At 44.1% G+C, this 23,314-nt stretch overlaps 1 protein-coding gene across 9 annotated transcripts in view; it reads left to right on the forward strand.

The window, feature by feature from the left end:
- CASZ1 (castor zinc finger 1) overlaps positions 1–23,314 on the forward strand; it is a 231,806-nt gene that overhangs the window by 64,051 nt on the left and 144,441 nt on the right. The window contains exon 2 of one of the 9 annotated variants that reach the window (XM_073657245.1): positions 17,504–17,625. The exons of the other annotated variants lie outside the window; for them this stretch is intronic. The gene's annotated coding sequence lies outside the window, so the exon portion shown is untranslated. The remainder of the gene's footprint in view (positions 1–17,503; positions 17,626–23,314) is intronic. 9 annotated transcript variants of the gene reach the window in all.

Consider the following 23,314-nt stretch of genomic DNA (forward strand, 5'->3'; position numbering starts at 1 on the left):
TCAACAGGGTGTTTTTATCACTAGATTTCACGATACAAACTGGCTACATTTGTAAAAAGAGCTCTTATTCTTGATGATGCTGATGTATTTACTTTGAAAATCCACGTGAGATTGACATTATAATGCTTAATGAAAGTTTCACTAATTCTTTGCCCACCTAGCTTGATTGACAGCTCCTCAATGTCCCTCCTACCTGCTGCTGCTGCTGAGATGGTGCACTGCTCAGCATAAGCTGCAGCGGAGTGGGAGGAGATTGAGCAGCAGCCAATCAGGCTGGGTGGGCGGAGACTGAACACACCTGGACTGTTTTTAAAATGTGCATTTTAGGAGTCCAGTTATAGAATTAATTTCTGGATTAGGTAGCCATTCTGACATTGATTTTCAAAGACTCATTAGGGAGCTGTTTAAATTATGCAGTTTATTTTGTGAACTCTGGTGACAGATCCACTTTAAGAGATTTTTGAGCATTGTTCATAACCCAGACAACCCCTTTAAATAACCTGTCACTGGTTTATTTGAACTTAAACTGAGTACATCCTCCAATTGGCGCTGCACCGCAGATTGTGAGACAGTTGTTCTTTTGTTTTGTGTTCCTCCGTTCCAAAGTTAATGGTGCAAGTTTTTCCTTTAACAATTGGGCGTATACCTCAGAACTCCTCTATGGGCAAGGCCGTGTTTTGATTTGATCAGTATCAGAGGAGAAAAAGCAAACGCCCAGAGAAAAGTTCTGTGGTACACGCCCAGTTGGCTGAACGAAAACTTTGTTACCACTATTACTTGAGGTCATAACTTGGGAACGGAAGTGCTCAGAAGACAAGGAAAAACTGTTCCGGAAATGGTGAAGCAGGACATGTTTTCTGGATTTATGAAAGGTCAGGTTTGTCGATTCTGCTTTGGTTGGTGCTTGTGTAATTAAACCATAATAATAAAAAAAAAAAAAAATAGTTGGGTTTAGTTTGAGAAATCACATTTTCTTCCCATTTGTATATTGGAAATCTTGATTTTTTTTACTTTTTTTTTTTTTTTTCTCGGACGGGGTCACTGTGCCCTTGGATAAGAATGGCAACCAGCCAAGTATTTAAAGGGTTATTTGTGAGATGAATTGGCCATTTGGATAACCTCAGTTAAAGGGCACAGAAAGCGAATCTGTGCGCTGAACAATATTCAGGTATTTCACCCCTTCCAGCCCACAGCAATCTCCTCTATTCAACGTAATCCTTTAAAATATCCTCCAGGATTGAAACTTTTTTTTTTGCTGATTTTGTTTTAATCTTTGTGATCCCGGTGTTATATTTTCTGCTGGAAATTCTGGGGTCACATTTCGATGACGACTTCTTCTTGGGTTGCTCAGAAGAACAGAAATGGTGGTATCTTCTCGTTGGCGTCCCTTCCTATGGAGTAATGTGTATTGAGACGTCTTTTGTAGTGATACAGATTTATACTTTTGACAGAAGCTACTCAGATGAACCTTGTATATTTCTCCTTTAATTAGAGGTTCGTTGTTTTTAAAAAATCTCCTTCCCTCTCTATTGCTTCCCACTTGTGTCTAAATAATTGATGACAGTGAAATGGTCCTTTATTGGTTTTTCTCTTGCAATATGTAATGTACATTTTAAGTGGCTACAGAGTTTGTGTTTCTTCTCCAAACCACACAACAATGCGGACGATTCTGAAGTCTTGGGTTGTCCAAGTGCACAGCTCAAATTCTGAGGTTTTTAAAAAGCAAGTTTCCTAATTTTAGAGCACTCTCCACTGTGATCACTAAACCAGTAGTTCCGCATCTCCTGACCTTTCTGTAATTTCGTATTCTACATGATGATGAATAGCTCCTGATGATTTCTGGGACAAGTTGACTGTCGGCCCAATGGCCAGTTTGCTGGTAGCCAGTGATTTTAGCGAGGCATGGTTGGTTAATATTCATGAGGCCTATCTGACACTTATACGTTTAGTGAGGAACTGAGTGTTACGTGAATCCATAGGAAAGGTGAAGTCCTCAATATACATACTATAAAGAAAACACAAATGTGTAATCACAAGCTGAACAACGCTAAATGGAGACCCTTACGAAGAGCTTTGGAAAAGCAATGCTCCTTCCCTGTAGTTAAAGTACATTTCCAGAAGGAAACTCCTTTTGTACAGTGTAACTTTCAAGGCAGATTGTACCTAGATATAAAGGGCAAGTCCTTGGGATATGTAATCAATATCAGATTGTGGGGGTCAGACACCCTGCATACTTACTGATCACTGAACCCCCACGGTAAAATACTAATGACTTATCTTAATGATGGGCAATCAATATCTAAGTCTTGAACAACCCCTTTATTTCACTTTAAATGCATTATTTATCTTCCTTTCTTATATACTGAGTTACATAATGTAATATACCCCAGAGCTGCACTCACTATTCTGCTTGTGCAGTCATTGTGTATATACAGTACATTACTGATCCTGAGCTACATCCTGTATTATACTCCAGAGCTGCACTCACTATTCTGCTGGTGGAGTCACTGTGTACATACATTACATTACTGATCCTGTACTGATCCTGAGTTACATCCTGTATTATGCTCCAGAGCTGCACTCACTATTCTGCTGGAGCAGTCACTGTGTACATACAGTACATTACTGATCCTGAGTTACATCCTGTATTATACCCCAGAGCTGCACTCACTATTCTGCTGGTGTAATCACTGTGTACATACATTACATTACTTATCCTGTACTGATCCTGAGTTACATCCTGTATTATGCTCCAGAGCTGCACTCACTATTCTGCTGGTGGAGTCACTGTGTACATACATTACATTACTGATCCTTAGTTACATCCTGTATTATACTCCAGAGCTGCACTCACAATTCTGCTGCTGCAGTCACTGTGTACATACATTACATTACTGATCCTGAGTTACCTCCTGTATTATACTCCAGAGCTGCACTCACTATTCTGCTGGTGTAGTCACTGTGTACATACATTACTGATCCTGAGTTACATCCTGTATTATCCTCCAGAGCTGCACTCACTATTCTGCTGGTGCAGTCACTATGTACATACATTACATTACTGATCCTTAGTTACATCCTGTATTATACTCCAGAGCTGCTCTCACTATTCTGCTGGTGCAGTCACTGTGCACATACATTACATTACTGATCCTGAGTTACCTCCTGTATTATACTCCAGAGCTGCTCTCACTATTCTGCTGGTGCAGTCACTGTGTACATACATTACATTACTGATCCTGAGTTACATCCTGTATTATACCCCAGAGCTGCACTCACTATTCTGCTGGTGTAATCACTGTGTACATACATTACATTACTTATCCTGTACTGATCCTGAGTTACATCCTGTATTATGCTCCAGAGCTGCACTCACTATTCTGCTGGTGCAGTCACTGTGTACATACATTACATTACTGATCCTGAGTTACATCCTGTATTATACTCCAGAGCTGCAGTCACTATTCTGCTGGTGCAGTCACTGTGTACATACATTACATTACTGATCCTGAATTACCTCCTGTATTATACTCCAGAGCTGCACTCACTATTCTGCTGGTGCAGTCACTGTGTACATACATTACAGTACTGATCCTTAGTTACATCCTGTATTATACTCCAGAGCTGCACTCACTATTCTGCTGGTGCAGTCACTGTGTACATACATTACAGTACTGATCCTTAGTTACATCCTGTATTATACTCCAGAGCTGCACTCACTATTCTGCTGGTGCAGTCACTGTGTACATACATTACATTACTGATCCTGAGTTACATCCTGCATTATACTCCAGAGCTGCACTCACAATTCTGCTGCTGCAGTCACTGTGTACATACATTACATTACTGATCCTGAGTTACCTCCTGTATTATACTCCAGAGTTGCACTCACTATTCTGCTGGTGTAGTCACTGTGTACATACATTACTGATCCTGAGTTACATCCTGTATTATCCTCCAGAGCTAAACTCACTATTCTGCTGGTGCAGTCACTGTGTACATACATTACATTACTGATCCTGAGTTACCTCCTGTATTATACTCCAGAGCTGCACTCACTATTCTGCTGGTGGAGTCACTGTGTACATACATTACATTACTGATCCTGAGTTACATCCTGTATTATACTCCAGAGCTGCACTCACTATTCTGCTGGTGGAGTCACTGTGTACATACATTACATTACTGATCCTGAGTTACATCCTGTATTATACTCCAGAGCTGCACTCACTATTCTGCTGGTGCAGTCACTGTGTACATACATTACATTACTGATCCTGAGTTACCTCCTGTATTATACTCCAGAGCTGCACTCACTATTCTGCTGGTGGAGTCACTGTGTACATACATTACATTACTGATCCTGAGTTACATCCTGTATTATACCCCAGAGCTGCACTCACTATTCTGCTGGTGCAGTCACTGTGTACATACATTACATTACTGATCCTGAGTTACATCCTGTATTATACTCCAGAGCTGCACTCACTATTCTGCTGGTGCAGTCACTATGTACACACATTACATTACTGATCCTGAGTTACCTCCTGTATTATACCCCAGAGCTGCACTCACTATTCTGCTGGTGCAGTCACTATGTACATGCAGTGGGGAAAATAATAATAATAACAACAATAAAAAAATATTGTCAAGCCAAATTGCTGTTAGGTTCAAACCAGTCGGGGGGAAAAAAGTATTTGATACACTCCCAATTTTGCACATTTTCTCACCTACAAAGAAAGGAGAGGTCTGTAATTTTTATCGTAGGTCACTTCACCTGTGAGAGACAGAATCTTAAAAAAAAAATCCAGAAGATCACATTGTAGGATTTTTACATAATTAATTTGCATTTTATTGCATGAAATAAGTATTTGATACAATAGAAAAACAGAACTTAATATTTGGTCCAGAAACCTTTGTTTGCAATTACAGAGGTCAGATGTTTCCTGTAGTTCTTCACCAGGTTTGCACGCACTGCAGCAGGGATTTTGGCCCCCTCCTCCATACAGATCTTCTCCAGATCTTTCAGGTTTAGGTGCTGTTCTTGAGCAATATGGAGTTTTAGCTCCTCCGAAGATTTTCTATTGGGTTCAGGTCTGGAGACAGGCTAGGCCACTCCAGGACCTTGAAATGCTTCTTACGGAGCCACTCCTTAAGGCCCCGTCACACTTAGCAACGCTGCAACGATCCCGACAACGATACGACCTGTCAGGGATCGTTGCTGCGTCGCTATGTGGTCGCTGGTGAGCTGTCAAACAGGCAGGCTCACCAACGATCAGGGGAGCAGCGACATCGTGGAAAGAATCTTTCCACGATGTCCTGCTCCTGGTTACCAGCCTGCTGAAGCTGGAGCAGGCTGGTAACCATGATAAACATCGGGTTACTAGGGGCACACGCGCGAGATCTTGCATGGACCCCCAGACCAAGGAAGATTGGCAGTCATCCTGTGTTTCTTCCATTTTCTAATAATTGCACCAACAGTTGATGCCTTCTCACCAAGCTGCTGGCCTTTTGTCCCGTAGCACATCCCAGCCTTTTGCAGGTCTACCATTTTGTCCCTGGTGTCCTTAAACAGCTCTTTGGTCTTGGCCATGGTGGAGAGGTTGGAGTGTGTGGACAGGTGTCTTTTATACAGGTAATGAGTTCAAACAGGTACAATTAACACAGTTAATGAGTGCAGAGTAAGATGGCTTCTTAAACAAACACTAACAGGTCTGTGAGAGCCAGAATTCTTGCTGGTTGGTAGGTGATCAAATACTTATTTCATACAATAACATGCAAATTAATTATGTAAAAATCATACAGTGTGATTTTCTGTTTTTTTATTTTTAGATTCTGTCTCTCACAGGTGACGTGACCTACGATAAAAATTACAGACCTCTCCATTCTTTGTAGATGGGAAAATGTGCAAAATCGGCCGTGTATCAAATACTTATTTTCCCCACTGTACATTACTTATCCTGCACTGCTCTCTATCTGGTGGTATTCACTGTGTACATACCAATACTCATTCATTTTTTTAAACGAGGAAAGAGTCTTCTTCCATAGAGATTTTTTTTCTGGTGGAGCTTCCGGTTATATGTACCTGCTGCATTAATGTAATGGATGTTTTGTGTGCTAAACATATATTCATGGGGACGGTAAAATATTAATGAGAATGCATCGTGATGTACTAGAACCAGTATAGATATTTCCAAGCTACTGGGGTGGTTTCCACCTATGTTTTGCTTCAGTCCAGTAATGATTGACCCTAATAATAGTAGTGTTAATTTACTGTGAATGCCTTATTTTGACCCCAGCTGCCATGATAATGCCACGCAAGGTGTGGGAAAGACTAAGTGCAACACGAAGGGAAGAGGGGAAGGGAGCCCAGACTCTAGGGAAAGGGGAAGTGGAGACCTCCTAGGCTGATCTGATATCACCCTGTCTCCCCTATCGTCCCTATATTGGTTCCTCACCAATCGCTGTACAGGAACTTAAGCCTTGTATTTTCTTAGTGCTTGGCCCTGGATAGGGAAGGGTGGGAATGAGCACTAGTCAGTCCCGACTAACAACTAAAGACAACAAAGGAGACAAACACGGGGAAAAGTAACTTGGCTTGAGCCGACTTCAGAGAGATTACACCAAACGTCCTCCTAACACCAGAGAGGAAGTAAGCAGACTGCAGCTCCAAGCCTTCACAAGAGAACAAGTGAATATAACCGGTTCCTCCCTGTAGCAAACATCAAGTATTTAAACACCCAGGCCTGGGTGTCAATTAGCAAGGGAGGTAGCCGCTGGGTCCTAGAGTGAGACAGCTAAGAAGATGTCTGTAATGCCAAACGAAGAGATCTTCTGCAACCAACTGCAGGGCGACTGTCTGTCACGTCTGACACACCCGTGACAGATATTGAGCTTTACATTAAATTAGTTAATTACTACATAATATATGATGCCAAACTAAACTGTGTGAACCAGGCCTTGAAGTGCAAAAAACATAGTGAAGAAAAAAAATCCTTCTAGGGAGTGCACATTTCATAGACCTAATCATTTATCCCAACACACAAGCAAGTAACCAGATGTCACATCTAAATTGTCAAATACATTTACAAAATTTAAATCATTTAAACATATACAAAGATACAGCCAATTAAAATCAAAAGAGGTAGAACAAGTGAAGAAGCCATAACAAGGAAACCTGATTATGAGGGAGACACCCTGCTATATATAAAGCTAGTCCTCATGGAGCGAATATTGGCAAATCTAAGAATGATTGATTGTGTGATGTGCATACAAATCCTATGGGTAATACTGAAGGCAGTGATGTATAAAACTGTTGCAATTAGCAAAATATTAATGCTAAACATAAAAAGCAAACAGATTTGTGTTGAAAGGGAGATCAATATCTGCTAATCTAGTCATGGAGGGGGGCGGCCCCGTGTCCATGTGGGTCCAGAGTCACCTCATGTTTCGCTGGTCTGCTGGCTTCATCAGGGGCTCGGTTTCCATCCTAGTCAAGAGAGTCCTATTGGCACTTTTTAATTCTTTATTATTGATTGTAAGTGAAGGATTTCCTTAAGGACAGGGGAAAATGATTGTGTCTTTGTGTGTAAATTACTCTGTTTAGTTTTACAGGCTTTGAATTTTCTGTGTGGTGTAAAATTTGCATCTGTGCCTTTTGGTGGATGGTATATATTCATCGTAAAGATTTCCCGATATATATTCATCTCAAAACAACTCTGACATAAGTCGTCATATTGGCTCTTATTATATCATTGCAAAATGAAAAAATATATATTTATAGTATTTTTATTTTGCGGTGTCTCTTTGTACATTAAAGTGCAGTCTGCTGTGCCTTCTTTGTGCATATATTAGGCCTGTTAACCCTGTGCCCCTAGCGCTCCCTCACCCTCATCCCCTCTGTAATTCTCCAGCTCCTCGGATTCCTCTTCCAGTCTGATCTATGCACATCGCTGTTATACGGCTCATAATGCTCTGCGGTGCCATGCGCACATGACACTGTTAACCTCTCACTTGTATATTGTGTCCTCGGTGTATACTGACACTATTAACCACATCTGTCGTCCTCCGCTGTGTCTATCTGCATGGACATCCTTCTCCTTTTCTCCCCTTTAACATCCGCAGTCAATGTGTACACAGAGCGGGCTCCGTTGGCGTGCGGACGGTTCGATAGAGAGCAGCTGACTGATGTCCTCTCAGACTTGCCGCTTTCAGTAATGTGATTTTAAGGGAGAAATATGGCTCGTAAAGGCACCCAGCAATGGAAGCAGCTGTCCTCTTCAATAAGCGGCGTCCGTGTCGTGCGCACGCCGTCCTTCGCATCACACACGCGTTCTAATAATCCTGCTCTCTAACCGCACGCCGGAATCCTGCCCATCCTGCTCTCTAACCGCACGCCGGAATCCTGCCCATCCTGCTCTCTAACCGCACGCCGGAATCCTGCCCATCCTGCTCTCTAACCGCACGCCGGAATCCTGCCCATCCTGCTCTCTAACCGCACGCCGGAATCCTGCCCATCCTGCTCTCTAACCGCACGCCGGAATCCTGCCCATCCTGCTCTCTAACCGTACGCCGGAATCCTGCCCATCCTGCTCTCTAACCGCACGCCGGAATCCTGCCCATCCTGCTCTCTAACCGCACGCCGGAATCCTGCCCATCCTGCTCTCTAACCGCACGCCGGAATCCTGCCCATCCTGCTCTCTAACCGCACGCCGGATCTTTATTATTTCACTGTTTCCACTAAGAACAGCAGCTGTTTTAACCCAGTAGGAATATACAAAGTTTGTCTATTGCAGCGAACAGTGGAGCCTCCCTTACATGTGGAGCAAGCGGAGGCGAGCTGTCCAACGGCTGAGCACATGGCATGCCAAGTGTATTAAATTTTGCAGACATTTTAACAGCAATATGCTAGATAGTTGGGTGTCCCCTGAGGCTGCTGTTTTTTTTTTTATCTCCTTCATAGAAGGTCAAAGCCCTTTCCTGGCTACTTGTCCTTCTGCTCAGTCTCTCCCCCTCTCTCTCTGTTCTCCTTGTACCTCTATCACATATCGCTTCTTCCTTTTATCCTTTTATCGTTTTAACCTTTCCCCCCCCCCCATCATCAGAGCTGACATATTACAAAACCCCCGAGTCCACTTCTTTTATCTAGAACACCTTTTCCGTCTGGGCCGAGGATGGCGGGAATCACACAGTCAAACACCAGTAGATACAAAAAAGAAAATTGTAAAGATTAAACTGATACTTTACTACTCTTATTTGTATACCTTGCCTTATCTTGTTACAAAAACTGCATCAGAAATTGCCTGTGTGACTGCAGCCTAACTGCCAGTACAGAGGTGTGAGGGTGTCGGACTGTTTTACGGTATGTTTGGATTGTAGGGTGCATGGCATAAATAGGAGCTGATCCCCCCCATTGTACAGGGAGTGCACGGGTGTCTCTCCTATCAGGCGCTTCTCATACCGTACACATCAATATGCTTTGAATCTTCCTTTCGCTCCCCGCGTCCCTCTCTATCCGCCTCCCGCTTCCCTTCCTTTTTTCTTTTCTCCAGAAGAAGAAGAAGGCAGGAAGAGATTCCATCTGGCATATGAATAATTGAAATGGCTCAACTTGGTTCCTGTTGCTGTTGTTTGCTCTGAGTTTTCCTCATCTCCCACCTCAGCCCCCCTTTGTATGACATCTCCCCGCAGGGCACAGTGGTGCTGGCGTTGGGTGGAGGAGACGCGTGGTGACTGATGGCTGCTGCTGTTGGGAAAGTTTATACAAATGTTTCTTTCTTGTCATTTCATATAGAAAGCAAAACCTAAAGGGGAGGAGGGGGAGAAGGTTGGCTGACAATGGCTCCGCTACTTCAAACACTTTCTGCCACTTACCAGTCACGGGAGTCTATGTTGTGCCAGTGTTTTACTCTGCTCATTGTGTAGTCATTGAACTGGGCCTCTTACCGCCACTGCAAAATACTTCCATCTGTGCTGCAGTCCCTGCACGGCGTGCTTATCGACACTGCACGGCGTGCTTATCGACACTGCACGGCGTGCTTATCGACACTGTACGGCGTGCTTATCGACACTGTACGGCGTGCTTATCGACACTGTATGGCGTGCTTATCGACACTGCACGGCGTGCTTATCGACACTGCACGGCGTGCTTATCGGCACTGCACGGCGTGCTTATCGACACTGCACGGCGTGCTTATCGACACTGCACGGCGTGCTTATCGACACTGCACGGCGTGCTTATCGGCAGTGTACGGCGTGCTTATCGACACTGCACGGCTTGCTTATCGGCAGTGTACGGCGTGCTTATCGACACTGCACGGCTTGCTTATCGACACTGCACGGCGTGCTTATCGACACTGTACGGCGTGCTTATCGACACTGCACGGCGTGCTTATCGACACTGCACGGCGTGCTTATCGGCACTGCACGGCATGCTTATCGACACTGCACGGCGTGCTTATCGACACTGCACGGCGTGCTTATCGACACTGTACGGCGTGCTTATCGACACTGCACGGCGTGCTTATCGACACTGCACGGCGTGCTTATCGGCACTGCACGGCATGCTTATCGACACTGCACGGCGTGCTTATCGACACTGCACGGCGTGCTTATCGACACTGCACGGCGTGCTTATCGGCAGTGTACGGCGTGCTTATCGACACTGCACGGCTTGCTTATCGGCAGTGTACGGCGTGCTTATCGACACTGCACGGCGTGCTTATCGGCACTGCATGCTTATCGGCCCGGCGTGCTTATCGGCACTGCCCGGCGTGCTTATCGACACTGCACGGTGTGCTTATCAGCACTGCATGCTTATCGGCACTTCACGGTGTGCTTATCGACACTTCACGGTGTGCTTATCGACACTGCACGGCGTGCTTATCGACACTTCACGGTGTGCTTATCAGCACTGCATGCTTATCGGCACTGCACGGCGTGCTTATCGGCACTGCACGGCGTGCTTATCGGCACTGCACGGCCTATTTATTGGCACTGCACGGTGTGCTTATCGACACTGCACAATGTACTTATAGGTACAGCACGGCGTGCTTATAGACACTGTACTTCACAACACGGCATAATTATAGGCACTGCACAGCATAGTTATAGGCACTGCCTTGGGTACTTCTAGATATTGCACTGCACATCGTTCTTATAGGCACAGCATTGCATACTTGTAGGCACTGCACAGTACAACACAGTGTAATTATAGGAACTGCACATTTTAATTATAGGCACTGTACAGCACAGCGTACTTATGGGTCCTGCACAGCAAGCTTTTGGACGCTGCACAGCAAGCTAGCTTCTTTAGAAACCTTTGGGTGACCATGTCAGTGCTCTTATTATCCGGGTAAACCCCAGTTCTTCTGCTCAGTTCATTCTCAGTTTACTCCCTTTCTGGCTGTTCCTTAGGATTACATACGGTTTACCTGTCATTGGTGACAAACCATTCCATGCAATATATGACTAGCCCAGGGGAATGGGGACGACTCGGTACCCGGGCTTTTTGCCTGATCTTGGGGATGTCGCGGTGGTCGGCTCCCGGGCCCGTACCCTGGGGTCAGCTTTTTAAAAAGGGTGGTTTGGTTTGCTAATTAAATGGAAGTTCGTGACGCCACCTGTGGTTTCTGGTGAGAATCACCAGCGCTGTGGCAGTCCGCTGAGGCCGGTGATAAGGCAGCTCGATGGTATAGCTCTCCACAGGTGGAGCTAGGCCTCAGGGCAGTGTATGGAGAGGGGGATGCAGGACAGGCGAGACCCAGCCGGGTCAGAGCAAGAACAGGGACAGACACGTCAGTCACTTCAGTACCTTTTACTGGTGGTAATTCAGGCACATCCCGGAGCACTGTAGGGTGAAGGGTGCATATCAGGATCCTCCCCAATGAGCGGGTGTAGGGCCTCCTGTTTCTTGCCTCTGCGTAGTAAGTTTCTGACCTGCCTGAAGCTAAGCCTAACTTTGTCTCTGTCCTGCACCGGCTGACGTTGTGGTAGGGCCTTCTCTTGGAGTGCATGCTCCCAGCTTACGGGGCCTATGTGTCTCCTGGCTCTTACATATCAGCTTTCTGGTGATCCTGGGACCTGTAGTTCTCCAGGGATTCCGGTTATGCCTTACTGGGTCGTAGAGATCCCGGTAAGCTCGGACCCGGTGTCCGGTATTTGTTTCGGGGTGAGCTGGGTAAGCTCCTCTGCCCCCACTGCCACTCACTCCTCTAGCCTTCGGCCTACTCGGGCCCTCACTAGGCTACTCACACTAACGGTAGCTTGCCGGTCTTCACCGCTCTTACAGGCGTCGGCACCCCTTAAGCTCATTTACTTGAGCTCCTGAGTCTAGACTGGGCTTCAGGACCGCTGGAGGCCTAGCTTGCCTTCACAGCTACCCGCGTGCTTCTCCGCACACACAGCTCTTCACTCTCTGTGCACTCCAGGCTAAACTGAACTGCCTAGCTCCACCTTCCCTATTTATATCCCTAACGGGCTCCCTTTGGTGGTCTGAGGTGGTAAGGTGGAGATGTGTGAATGCTTATGGGGGCCTCTTGTGGAGGATTCCGTTAATGCACCCCCCCTAGGATCTGTGGTACCAAGCGCAGCTGGGCGCCACATATACACCACAAAACTGGCTATTGTTGGATCATTGTCCCATTTATCTGTATGTGGTTCCTAGTGAAGGACCACCACCGTAATGACGTACCATCGTCACTTAGACCATTCACGTCAGTCACGTGTGCAGATTGGGGGTGGTGCTGCCATGACATGTGTTATTCTAGTCCGTAACTAACATTGGTCAGTGTAGGGTCCGTCGTGTACATAGACGTCACACTGACAGAAATGAGGCCCTTTGAATGAGACCAAACAAGAAGTCTCCGTCCCCCTCTTCACTCCATAATATGAATTAGTTTGACCCACTGCAATTGTTTTAATCAAGGTGGCTATTTTTTCTGAAAAGTGTCAGTAATCGCAGGTGCACAAAGCCGAGCGTCCTCGGATCTCAGGCGCGCGTTTAGTGTATTAACAGCTGATTCTGGGATGCGGCTCCCGACTGATTTTCTTGAGAACTGTCAGTGGCTCATTTTGTTGCTGGAGCCCGTCGTGCATATGCATATGGAGGGTTTAGAAAAAAAAAAATGGTATTTTAATGCTTTCTATTAAATTGGGACTAAAAGTAGTGTCTTAATTTGCATGCATTAGCATATTTGCATATAGATCACTGGGATGGTGGAAGATATAAGAGCGTTTAAATGAAGATTCTGTTAAAGAGACAGACATAATTTTCTTTTCGTTGCTTCTGCTAAAGGAAGTTATTATTTAAAAAGAAATTAAAAACTGCATTATATGATCTTTTTATCCATCGCAGGAGGATATAATGTCTAGTAAATCCCGTCAGTCTGTGCAGTCTGTCATGTGAACCCAGTAAGAGTTGACTTTTCAAAGATTGGGTGTAGCCGGGTATACGTCTGTGTTGTCTGGCAGATTATGGATGTGGATCCGTAATTTTCTGCCGGGTCCTAAAATTATCCCTTTATGTATCTGACAAAGTTTACATTTTAACACAAGAGGCCATCAAACAGAACTTTGATATTTGGTTGCCTCGAAAAACATTCTACATGGTTAGAATATTTCTATGCTACGCCTTGTCCCATCCATTGTTTCCGGGACATTGGTGTAAATTGCGCTTTAAATCAAAAATTCCGATTCTGCACATTTCCCATTTGTAGCTCAGGTTGTGTGTGCCGGAGTCAGCGCCGCTCCTGTGCGAAATATCTTCATTTTTCATGACCGCAGGCCTCAGGCTGCTTGTCTCCCTCAGGGAATATATCACCCTCTTATCTAAATGAGGCCGTTCTGGAGGTGTCTGGGATTCATCTGGAAAGTTACAAGCCTGTGAGTAAAGTGCAGAATTCAGGAGCCGCTCATGTCCCAGTTTGGAATTTTCCAGTTAACATAACAGGGCTGATAAGAAACATCACGGGGAGAAGAAGGTGGGTTATCCATTCCCTAAAACCTTGCCCCTGAAATAAATAAGACCTATGTAATATGTGGGTGTCCACCGGTCCAATAGTCGCACAGGGCAGCAGCCCTATTATAAATCCTGCCCAGCACTTATCTCCTTAATCGTGTGACTTGCTTGTTGCATTGATGTTGATGATGGAAATATTTCTAAGCTATGGTGGTCCGGCCATAATACAGTTCATTGTTCATATTTAGATGTAGAATCTTGGGGGGGGGGGGCAAAAAAGGACGCCCTTGTCACACAGCACGTTTTTGCTGCAAATTTTTATACAGTGTATTTGCAGCAAAACGCCCATTGTTCCACACAAACTTTGCTGTGGATTTGCCTCAGACTTCACTCGTTCCATTGTAAAGGGCGACATCGGTCGGGCGGCGACATCGGCCCTGGTCGGGCGGCGACATCGGCCCTGGTCGGGCGGCGACATTGGCCCTGGTCGGGCGGCGACATTGGCCCTGGTCGGGCGGCGACATTGGCCCTGGTCGGGCGGCGACATTGGCCCTGGTCAGGCAGCAACATCGGCCCTGGTCCGGCCGGCAGGGACATCGGCCCTGGTCCGGCCGGCAGGGACATTGGCCCTGGTCGGGCCGGCAGGGACATCGCAGAAATTTTCAGCAGCGTGTAGAGATTTATTGGAGCCTCATCGCTTGGCTGACATTGTATTCACTGTGGAACATAAAATCCACCCCAGACGCACAACTTGTGAACTCGGCTCTTAGTGTAGGGTTCAGCCTGACCCGAGTGTGAGATTCTCCATTTTTTTTCAGCCACCATTTGCCTAAACCGCCCTTCTCTACTATTAGCCTTGTGATGATATCCCCGGACATTATTGACCATGTGTTACAAGAGGTTTTTCACGAAGTAAGATCAACGAAAATAGCGCTTGCGTCTCGCTCCTCGGAAGTAGCCGCCATCTCTTTTATTTTAAAAGGCAGTAAATGGAAATACAGAAGAGAGTCGCCATTTCTCCTAATAATGTAGATGTACAGACTGATTTCCACAAGGACGCGGTCACCCCCTGTGTAATCAGTAAGTGGATTAGTAAAGTTTGGGCATCACCTGAGTTTTCTTCTCTCCACATTTCAATGCAGAAAATGAGCACATTGATACCTGGCGTTCTACGCGGCGGCCGATACAAATAGTTTCCTGTAATCTTAGGAATAGCAGCGTTTTCCTGGCCTCGCATCTCCTCACCCCGGGGAACAGAACATCTAATAACTGTATTTTCCACTAGTTAGTAAAAGTGTCCGCGCTGTTTATACATTGTGCAGTAATCTGCCGGAGGAATCCGCAGCACCGAGCTGTTTGACTGGAAGTTAATCTGTTCCCGTTGTGTGTTTTATTAGGCTTCTGTTTGGGGCAGGACAGAGGGGTGTGAAGTCTACGGCAGTTCATACCTCGTCCCGTGCAATATATGGGACCTGTGCCGTTGATCACCGATGCTCTGCTCATTTCTCATTCATGGAGATTCAGTGATGACTTCAACAGTAACTTAGTATTTCCAGAACTTTTTAGCTATAGGTGAAGAGTAGATGCTCACAGCAGCCCAGAGTATTTAAGATATCAGTATCTTGTCAGTATTTTTTCTCAGGAGTGGGAGCCAAAACCAGGTGAGGAACAATCAGGGAAAAGGTAGAATAGAAACAAGTCACCAATTCGGCATTTATCACCCACTCCTAGTTATCGATCCCACTCCTGAAAAAAAATACTGACCGAATACTGACCAAATACTGATTAGTGGGGCCGTGGCCTTAGGGTGAAGTGGTAAGTGGTTGACTTTGTGGCTTCGTCACTTGTACTATACGTATTAGGCCAGGTAGGAAATATACTGATTTATGGTGATGGGAATAATCACTTGTCACCTTGTAGCAATTACTTGTCAGGAGTTCTGATTTCTTCGTGGAGAAGATTCCGCAGCTTATAGACATCTCTTGATATTCGCATGGGGAGAAAAAAAAAAAAAACTTCCACTGTCCACCAGGAGGCGCAGTAGTATTAATTCAGTACTGGAGGGAAAGTAGTGTGATTCTGCACGACCTTGGGTAAGTCTCCCCCTAACCTCATGCATCAAACTTAAATCATAATATCTGGGTGACACCTATTAACTTATAAAAGAGAGAATATTCCAGCTGTCCGTCTGCTGCTAAACGGTCATTTATATGCTGAGGCGAAGTATCACAAACTGCTGATAGTCTCCCGGCGTTTGTTATAGTTTTGTTTTAATGAGATTGTGCACACGGAGATTCATCAATAAACACATCATAAGTGCTGATAATTCCTGGGACGGGCGCACCGAAGGGTTAACCCGAATGGTTAATAAGTTCCATCCTTGCACCTCCGTGCTCATTGTGAATATTCACACATACACGACGGCTTAACCTTTTTTTTTTTTCCTTTACTGTGAAGGAGAAATTCTCTCCGTCCTGAGAAATTCCGCACGGATGGGCTGGGCGATATGTGGCAAAAATTTGTGAAAAGTCTTCAGTTTAGTGCAAATTTTACATCATTTTTTTTTTAAAAAAGTTTATAAAAAAATTTTAAAAAAAGTTTATAGTGAGAAATGAGAAAAACCCAGTTTTGTATTCTTAAGCAGTACCACAACTTTGCCGATGCTTATTTTCTAATTTATGTTTTATCAAATGGCCAAAAAGAAACGTATAAAGAAAATCTACCTAAAATCCACTAAAAATTCACATCCAATGCATGCAAAATAAGGTTATTGCAACCCTGTTCACATGCAATGGAAATTTGCTAAGAAGACACACCTTATAGAAAGACCCCAGACTGCGGGGGGCTTCCAGCGCATGAGCTTCACTGACCGCAGGAAAGATTTTGGGACCCTCTTATACAATGAAAGAAGGCATTTCTAGCATTTCTAGAGTCTGTCCTGACTTTTTTTTTAACTTTCTAAATATTTTTTTGCTATACAGACTACTGGCAAAACTGATGTAATATCTGATAATGATTCTTTCACATTGTGTTTGGTGGTCCCGTTGGGGAATATGTCCGATCCACCCCGCAAAACAGGATCCAGATGTATGTGCCGACGGGGCCATAGACTGTAATGATGCAGACAGTGAAGGTGCACTCTCATTTTTGGGCATCTATGCCTACTACAACTGAGCGTCCATCTCCAGTAAGCGGACAACCCTGAGGATTGCGCATGTTCGCTCTGTCTGCATCATTACGGTCTATGGCCCCGTTGGCGCATACGTCCAGATCCCATTTTGCAGGAGGGTTCGACAGTGTGCCGCGACGGGCCACCGAATATAATGTGACCGCGCCCTAAGGCCTCATCCAGATGTCGTTTTTGTTTTTACGAACGAGAAAAACCGACCTCGTTTCATCAGTAAGTTTTGGTCAGAGTTTTGTTCGATTGTCATCAGTTTTTCTTGTTCATAAAAAAAAAATCTATATTGTTTTCATATGGATCAGTCTATGAAAATTGGACCACACTCGGATGCCATACGAGTGCTCTGCGTTTTTTATTCACAGACCCAAAGACTTGCATTGCCGATTCTGATCTAACAGTCTGATGGAAACACGTCTCCACGATTTTGTACGGATCACTCGGCCTGTGGAAAATCAGGGACATGTGAATGACCCCATTCACCAATGTAAGTATAAGTGTTATCTGGGAAAGACACAGACGTGAAAAACGGATATCTGAATAAGGCCTAACACAGAGTCGTCTCCTGCCTTGTGATGGAGATGTAAAGGCTACCTGCCGTCCAGAGTGGACCATTGACAAGTTTCTCCTCTCAGCACCTAAGTCTAGATGAACCATTCATTTCAGGAAATGCTACATTACATTAGTGTGACACTTTCCGGAATTTTTTTTTTAAAATATATATATATATATATAACGCTTTGCAGTTATGAGTATTTTTATGAAGATTGAAATAAAATGCTCCACCTTGTGGCCAAAATATTGTGAAACAGCCAGTGCCTTTTCAGTCTTATTTTGAAGCATTTCAGACCCAGCAATATATTAAAATAATGAGAACAACATGAAAAACATGGATATGAAGATTACACCAACTTGTACCTGTATAAAATGTGCAAAGTACAAGTAACTCTGCAGTGTACAGAATAACGAAACCTGACGTTATGTAGAATGAGGAAAGTGGATCCGTCCCAACTGATGGAGTAGATGGAGAAGAAAGCCGAGACTGTGCCATGTACTGAAGAGTACACCTCGATAAAAAGACTCCAGTGTTGCAAAAGGCACATGGTAGGTTGGGGCCTGCTACATGTTGCACACAGGGATCCAGAATCTGGAAGTTACGCCTCCTTGTCTTTTTTTTTTTTTCTTTCTCTCATTGAGTTCTACAACGTGCATAGATACAGAAAAAGCGCAGTAAAGTACACGTGTACTTTTTACATCAAGTTTTTGCCAAAGCTGACCCAGACTTCAAGATGCAGATAGAATTTTTTTTTTTTAATACCTTATTTCCATGAGGGCCGCAGAGCACTTGTGTTCCTCCATAAAGCACTCAACTATTCCCTGTATCCTAATCCCTCACAACCTTTGAAGAACAGTAAGAGGAACAAATCACGGCCACAATTCCAATCCACGCCCGTTTACCATTTCTTTCTACCCTTGCAGGAGGAGATAGATGTCAGAAGGGCGAGCGAGAAATTCAGACGCCCGAGACTGCAGGGCGAGGACCCAAATCCAGGACTGTATCCGGGACAGTTAGGATATGAGTGGGATTCTGGTATAGGTCAGGGGCATCGGGCGGCTGGACAGGAGACCCGCAAATCTCTTACCATCCGGCGTCCTCTGCGGCTTTTGATTAGCCAGGGCTGGTGCGACGTCATCTGTGCCTCCTGCTCATCTCTAGTTGGGACCTATGGATTTATTTTTTGTTCCCTCATTCACAGTCGGAGCCGCCAGAACTTTCTCATCTTTATGTAGCTTCACTATACGACATCTGGCTTTTTTTGTATCTGTAAGGCCGTTTTCACACGTTGCAAAAATACTGTGTTTTTGTAGCAGTTCACACCAAACAATCTTCTCTGGTTATTGCATTTTTGGACCTTTTTCCTCCTTTATTTGATTAGTTTTTAGTGCAGATGTGAAGCTGCAAATAAAGTGCTTTTTATAGTACAGAAAAGCTTTGATTCTGCACTTAAAAAAAGTAACTGCAGTTTTTCACATGTGTTTTTTTTTTAGGCTCCATATTAGAAGCCTCCAGAGAAAAAAAAGCACCAACACCCCACAGTTCAGCAGCGTCTTTAGACCACAGGGGGCGCAGTTTTCATGAAATCACATCAACTTTGCTTGGACCGTTAAACACAGCAGAATTTCTGTGCAAAAAAAAAAAAAGCAGCAGAAAAAAATGCAGCATTTACGCTACATGTGAACACGGTCTAACACGGTCTAAGCAAAGTGGATGTGATTTCATGAAATCTGTCCTTGGTGCGTCTAAAGACCCCGCTGAACTCTGCAGTTTTGCTGCTCTTTTTCTCTATAAGCTTCTATAAATGCAATGAAAAAAAATGGCGTTGCATTTTTAAGTGCAGAATCAAAGCTTTTCTGTACTATTAAGAAAACGGATTCACATCTGCACCAAAAACTCATCAAATATGGGGAAACGCACATAAAAGAAACACAGTAAATCAGAGAAGATTGTTATTGCGTCGTGGGAAGCGAACAGCTCCAGAAAAAAAGCAGTCGAAAAAACGAAGCATTTACACTAGGTGTGAACACTGCCTCGGCGTTACATTTTTTTATGTGTTTTAACAGAGAAAATATCAATCGCGCCATTTTTTTTTTTTTTTTTTTACTCCATTTACCAATTTCCGTAAATAATCTGATCGATGTGATGTGCAGGTCGTTACGATTACAGGGACACAAATATGTCCATGATATATGCTGATTTGTGATGTTTATTATTTTGTATAAAAGCTAATTAAAACTGACATTATTATAATTGTTTTTCATTATTTTTTTTTGGTAGATTTATAGGAAGAAAAAAATCTTTTATTCTACCTCTAGAATACAGAGACATACATTCGTACACAGCAGTGCATTTTTATCTCTATGTAATTTGCCTGTAATACAGATCAAGTAGACAAAATTCTCCCAGTGACATCACCTCTGGCTCAGTAGCTTTAGCTCCTGCCTGTAATGTTGAAGGTTGTTGGTTCGAGTATTGGGGAGACTCTCAAAAAATGAGAAAATTACATTTTTGAAATTGCTTTTTATTATTTTTATAGGAACCAAAAAAATCAGACTTTTTCTTTTCATCAGTATCCAAGTACAAACAAACCGTGCCGTCGCTGAGACCGGAACGCTACCCGGGAGAATAAAGTTCATTTTCTCCTCGCAGCATTTGGCTAAGTGCGAACATCAGGCAGGTTAATAGCATTGTCTCTGGTGACAGGTTCCCTTTAAAGGGGTGCTCCTGAATTTGATGGCCATCTAATTTTTCCTGATTTGCAATTGGCTTCTTATTAGCAGAAAACAGTTACCGTATATACTTGAGTATAAGCCGAGTTTTTCAGCACATTTTTTGTGCTGAATAAGCCCCCCTCGGCTTATAATTGAGTATATAGAAATTCCGTTGGTGAATAGTGTGGGGGGTTGCGGAGGAGTGGTGCACACGCAGTGGCCGCTGCTGTAGCTACCACGTGTTCCCACTTCTAAAGGGAAATGAATATTTACTCTTCTCCACTCCCATGGGCGTGGAGAAGAATGAATATTCATTCTCTTTAGTAGCAGGCACAGAGGAGCGCTGAGCTGCAGCTCCTGCTGACAGTGCCCGCTACTAAAGAGAATGCGTATTCACTCTTCTTCACGCACATAGTCCCGGAGTGGAGAGGAGTGAATATCCCCGCAGCTCACCTTGGTATCTGAGGGCACATGGCTGTGATGTCATGCACTGCTCAGATGCTGACATGAGCTGCTGGCAGACAGGACGCAGCACTGGAGCAGAGGTGAGGAAGGAAGGTGAGTATAAGTGTTTATTTTTTGTGTGCAGTGATGGGGGTACCATGCATACCAGGATTGGGGGATGATGAGGTCATGCATACCAGGATTGGGGATGAGGGGGCCATGCATACTAGGATTGGGGATGAGGGGTGCCATACATACCAGGATTGGGCGATGAGGGGGCCATGCATACTAGGATTGGGGATGAGGGGTGCCATACATACTAGGATTGGGCGATGAGGGGGTCATGCATAGCAGGATTAGGCGATGAGGGGGCCATGCATACCAGGATTGGGGATGAGGGGGCCATTCATACCAGGAATGGGGATGATGAAGTCATGCATACCAGGATTGGGGATGAGGGGGCCATGCATACCAGGATTGGGGATGATGATGTCATGCATACCAGGATTGGGGATGATGGGGCCATGCATGCCAGGATTGGGGGATGAGGGGAGCCATGCATACCAGGATTGGGGGATGAGGGGAGCCATGCATACCAGGATGGGGAAATTTACCAGTGACTGCTGAATCCCACCCTAGGCTTATACTCGAGTCAATAAGTTTTCCCAGTTTTTTGTGGTAAAATGAGGTACCTCGGCTTATACTCGAGTATATACTGTAATTGAGGGAGCTTAATTCACAGTTAGGCCTACATACTGCCTACAGTCTGGGTGTTACGTACTAAATACACCCACCTGACAATGCCTTACATGGCTGGGTCTCATGTCTGACAATGGGGTGGAGCTAAACGGCTGTCTGTTTACAGATGCAACCAGAAGAATGTTGCAACTTGCTGTGTGAAAGGAGAAAAATACATAGAATTAAAATGAATACTAAAACAGAAAAGAATAGTATCAACCAACTTTTTATTAGGATTTAATCAGAAAATATTGTTGTAAAGCCGAAGTGTATAAGTAAGTGGATGTCGGGGCTGAGTGCTGCCCTCAGTAGTAACCGCCCGGCTCGTACGTTATTACCTGGGGTGCTGACCATAAATGACTGACACATCTCTTAAGGAGTCATGAGTGATGTGCATCCATTGATCATGAAGGTGCGCTCGTCTGTTTTCCGCAGCCCTGGGTTACAACGTGATTCATGCACTCGTATATTGATCTGAAACCTCCTGATCTGTTCAGCGTTCTCTTACCTGGATGTAGTGATCGCTGTCGATTTGTCGTTGTAGGTAAATGATCCGTCCTGCGATCTCATCCTTTCTGCCTTTTTATGATAAATATCTATTACACTTTCCTGCTACTTTCTGGTCTTATTACAATACTCCTGTATGAAACATTAAGGAGGGGGTGAAAGAGGAAAACGCTTCGATTTCAGTTGGCTCCACAGGAAAGCATTTCATAAACATTTTGCATCAGACTCGGCCTTTACCGTCTTGATGTGAATCACAACGTCTTGCGAGGCTCGGCGAAGAAGTGCAATGCTCTGAATCTGGGCTCCATTGTGCATACAGGTACATTGATGCCATCACTCTTCTCAAAACTTCTCTCCAACCTCACCGGGCGTTTTATCTGGGACGGGGAGGGGGGATATTATCGTGCACAGTGCTGCAGTCTCGGCTGAACCAGGTGGAGGGGAGGTGGTGGTGGAGGGGGATCTGTTTAGCCCGTCCTTTTCCATTTGCCCAGAAATCAGCAGGACAAGGACATAGCACATCAGAGCCAATGTCACTGGATTTCAGTGGATGCATCATGAATTTTTCAGCATAGTTTTATGGATTTCTTCTACCTTGGGCTGAACGCTAAGGAGCTTTTACGCATTATAGGGTATTTTTGTTGCCTTTTTATACGCATGCTCGCCTTTTTTTGAGTTATTTACTGTTCTTTCGCCTTAAAAATAACCAATTGATGTTGTTTTTTTTTCACGCTTATGAATTTAGACGTGCTGCTGTTCAGAATCCCGCTGCCTCCAGCCAATATCTGCTCATAAACGAAGGAATATGCTTTGCAAAGTAATTACCTAGTTTTTTGTTTTTTTTTTAATAGTTTCAATCTTCACTTTCCTGCCTTCACCATGTGGTTTTATTAAGGTTTTGGAGGTGATCTTAGCCCCAGGCCTCTATGATCCCTCCGGTTCTACTTTTAGAGACCGATGTGCCACTATGTAATGCCTGACATCACATTTACCTCGATGGAACATTTACCTGCATGTTGGGGAGAGAATTTATTTAAAATGCTCTATTATTATTATTATTAATAATGTAAATATTATAAATATTATTATTATAAATTATATTATTATAAATTATTATAACTATTATTATTGTTATAAATGTAAATACTATAAATATTATTATTATAAATTATATTATAAATTATTATTATAAATTAATAATAATAATAGTTATAATA

Source organism: Phyllobates terribilis, unplaced genomic scaffold (genome assembly GCF_046119375.1).
Source record: "Phyllobates terribilis strain yellow unplaced genomic scaffold, ASM4611937v1 Scaffold_12__6_contigs__length_324123572, whole genome shotgun sequence".
NCBI lineage: Eukaryota > Metazoa > Chordata > Amphibia > Anura > Dendrobatidae > Phyllobates > Phyllobates terribilis.